This window comes from Sesamum indicum, linkage group LG4 (assembly GCF_026168435.1).
Source record: "Sesamum indicum cultivar Baizhima isolate 11 linkage group LG4, ASM2616843v1, whole genome shotgun sequence".
Lineage (NCBI taxonomy): Eukaryota > Viridiplantae > Streptophyta > Magnoliopsida > Lamiales > Pedaliaceae > Sesamum > Sesamum indicum.
Genome location: NC_142660.1, coordinates 4733094 through 4737087, shown reverse-complemented (window position 1 = coordinate 4737087; position 3994 = coordinate 4733094). Strand labels below are relative to the sequence as shown.

General features: G+C 24.9%; 1 long non-coding RNA gene across 1 annotated transcript; it reads left to right on the top strand.

The window, feature by feature from the left end:
* The first annotated feature begins 1038 nt into the window (after positions 1–1038).
* LOC148788294 (uncharacterized) lies at positions 1039–3409 on the top strand. Its single transcript, XR_016065070.1, has 3 exons — positions 1039–1164; positions 3088–3172; positions 3252–3409. It is a non-coding gene; the product is annotated as an uncharacterized LOC148788294 (long non-coding RNA).
* Positions 3410–3994: the final 585 nt, after the last annotated feature.

Below are 3994 nucleotides of genomic sequence, written 5' to 3'. Positions count from 1 at the left end.
ACTTAAAAAAACCGTTCCTAAATACATTACAATGTCATAAATAAAAAATGAGGGACAAAATTTAGGAACAATTAATTTATTCTAACTGTTCCAAAATTAATTTCAAAAAAATTAATTTCACTCCAAATGAAAAGTGGAGGAAAAATCAAACTTAGGAACGATTTTTAAATATTTGATCGTTCCTAAGATGAATTTAAATAAAATCGTGCATAAATGTATAAACTATCTGTTCCTAAAATGATTAACAAAAAATGTTCCTAAATAAGTTCTAAAACCGTTCCTAAATATGTCCACAGATTCCTCGTTCACTTCCCAATTGCGATATCTCAACATCCGGGTCCCTAATAAATTCCAAACTTAAACGCATAACAATACTTTCCATATGTGAACATATCTAGTGATCTGATCTAAAATCACATGGTCTGATGGACAGTTGCATCATTTTTAGCCCTATTGATTGTGTATCAGATATGATATCTCAGTACTTGTATAACAAAAATGTCCAAAACTTCATCGGATATAGTATTTTTTTCAATTTAGTAATATCTAACGATCTGATTAAAATTTTACCGGTGTTATTAGGCGATCCAAGTACAACAGTATAAGATGATACTTATATCTATGTAAGACTAACAATCTTATACATCCAATTATACTTGATCTTCTAAACATGTATCAATTTAATTCAATGTATTATATGTTTCTGATGGCCTTAATTAATTTATGGTCTACTTATTCTGATCATTAATATGTCTAAGACGGTTTTTTCTATATTTTTTATTTTCTTGATTTTTTTGGAAACATAATTTTGGCGCACAATAGGAACGGTTTTGTTAAAAATGCTTCAATACGACGGTTTTGAATTAAACGACATCGTTTTTATTTTTAGGAACGGTTTTAAAAATAGGAAGAGTTATTGTTAAAAATGCCTGTCAACTGAAACGGCATCGTTTTGGTTATTCAGAACGGTTTATGGAGCGGATTTAAAAAAAAAAATCATTCCAAAGCTCATTCCAAAAATTAATATACATACAATATTTAACAAATTTTTCTTTCTCTTCTTCCTTTCTCTCCCTCACTCTCTTCCTCTCTCTCTTTCCCTGACCCCCCAACCCCTCGCCTCCCCTCGCCGTCGGCCGCCGTCAACTGCCGTCACTAGTAGAGGTAAGTGATCGATTTTTTTCCCCCTATTTTTGTGATCCCCCCCCCCCCAATTCTTTTTCATTTTTCCTCCCCTAGTTTTCTTCTTTTCCCCGAACTTTACCTCATTTTCCCTCTCCATGTTCTGAAAATATTTCATACATGTTTGACAAAAAAAAATTGAAAATATTTTCAAAATATATTTCTGAAAATATTTTTGAACATACTGTCAGAAAATATAACTGAAATTTTTTTGTAATTTTTAGAATCATTTTTGTATTTTCTGTAAATTTACCAATTTTTAATCTTCTGAAAGTTTTAATACATTTATATAATTTAAAAAAAATCGAAAACTTTATGCAATTTTAATTTTTCTTAATTTTCTGAATTTTTTTCAAAAAAATTGTAAATTTTATAAATATTTCTAATAATTTTCTGTATTTTTTTTAAATTTTTGGTAATTTTGATCATTTTCTGTAATTATTAAAAATTGTAATAATTTTTTATAATTTTAAAAGTATTTAATTTTTTTGTAAAAAAATTTAACAATTTTTTGCTCATTTTTAACATTTTTCATAATTTTCTATTTTTTAAAAAATTTATGCAATTATTGTGTAATTTATTGTATAGTGTAATTATTTGTGAAATTTACTATATAATTCTGTAATTTACGCAACTTTTTGTGTGTATTGTATCATATTGCTTAAATTTTTTGTGAAATTTATTGTATAAATGTGCAATTTATTGTATAATTAAGCTAATTGATGTAATATTATTTTTTACATGACATTGGCCCAATATTTTCAATAAAATAAATTTACATCATAATGTAAATAATCACAAAAACTAGACCAATATTTCCAATAATAACATTATTGCATCATAATGTAAATAATCAAAAAAATTACACCAATATTCCCAATAATAATAGTTTTACATCATAATGTAAGTAATCACAAAAAATTAGACCAATATTCCTAATTGTAACATTTTTACATCATAATGTAAATAATCACAAAAGTTAGACCAATATATAACCTCAATAATAATATTTTTATATCATAATATAAATAATCACAAATATTAGACCAATATGTAATCCTAATAATAATATCTTTACATCACAAAGTAAATAATCACAAAAATTAGACCATCGCATAATCTCAATAATAACATTTTGACATCATAATGTAAATAATCACAAAAATTAGACCAATATATAATTCAATAATAAAATTTTGACATCATAATGTAAATAATCATAAAAAATTAGACAAACATATAACCCCAATAATAACATTTTTACATCACAATGTAAATAATCATAAAAATTAGACCACTATATAATCCCAATAATAACATTATTTAAATAATAATGTAAATAATCACACAAATTAGATCAATATTTCCAATAATAATCTTTTTGCACCATAATGTAAATAATCACAAAAATTAGACCAATTTATAATCCCAATAATAATATTATTTAAATAATAATGTAAATAATCACAAAAATTAGACCAATATGTATTCCCAATAATAATATTATTTACATAAAAATGTCAATAATCACAAAATTAGAAAATATTCTCAATAATAATATTTTTACATAGTAATGTCAATAATCACAAAATTAGACCAATAGTCCTAATATAATATTATTTACAAAATAATGTCAACAATATCAATATTAATGTAATATATCAAATTAAAATACAGTTACATAATCATTAGAAATAGAAAACAAATTGAGGACAATAGTTCTAATAATTGATAATTATTTCAAAATATATAATTTTTTTGTAATTACGTATAAACATATCATACATTCCTGTTTAGCCCATCAAGTGAATTCTGCCAATAGAACTAGTTAAGTTTATCCATCTTCATCTGTGAACAAAAGACAATGTTGATAAATAAGATGCTAACAGTTTTTTCCTTCTACAGAAGACAGAGCTCGGTCGGCAACCCAAGCAGATGGAGTTATTTGAAAGGTGCTACGAGAGAAAGGAGGACTGCGGCTGAGGTGGTGGTGAGTAGATTATTAATATTATTTTTTTTATAAAAATTCATTCTTGGTTAAAAGTACTAATAATTTATTTGTTTTACAGAAGACGTTCCAAAACCGCCTCCGACAAACCCTCGGGCCTCAAATCAGGACGATATGGACGTTGTTGACAAGGAGGGGTTAGATTAAGTTTTAAATTTTTTGTTTTATTTTTGTAATTAGATAATTCCATATTAATATAATATTTTCCTTATTTATTCATGTTTCATACTACATTTCATTATTTCATATTTATTTAATTAATTAAATTTATAAATATAATTAATTAAAATTTTATTAAATTAATTTAATTATATATTAAAATTTATTGAAATATATAAATTATTTATTTATTATAATTTATGAAATATATGAATAAATTATAAAATATAAATAAATTAAAAAATTAGGAACGGTTTTAGTAATGGTAAAGAAATGTTACAAATCTAACTAAATGACCGTTCCAAAAACCATTACTAAAACAGTTTTAAACATGTTCCTAAACTTCATTGATCATTCCAAATACCATGCTAAAACCATTTCAAATAAGTGTTCCTAAATAGTGGTTGACCGTTCCTAATACCAGTGTTATTTCACTTTTATGTATGTGTTCCAAATCAGAGAGACCGTTCCTAATAGCATTACTAAAACAGTTTTACATACGTGTTCCTAAATAAGACTAACTGTTCTTAAAACCGTTCCAATTAAAAAATAATAATTTTTTTGACAAATTCAATATTATGAATGATTTTCATAGAGTGTTACAATTCTCGTCCCAAATAGGAACGCCTTGCTCGAGCAGTTCCT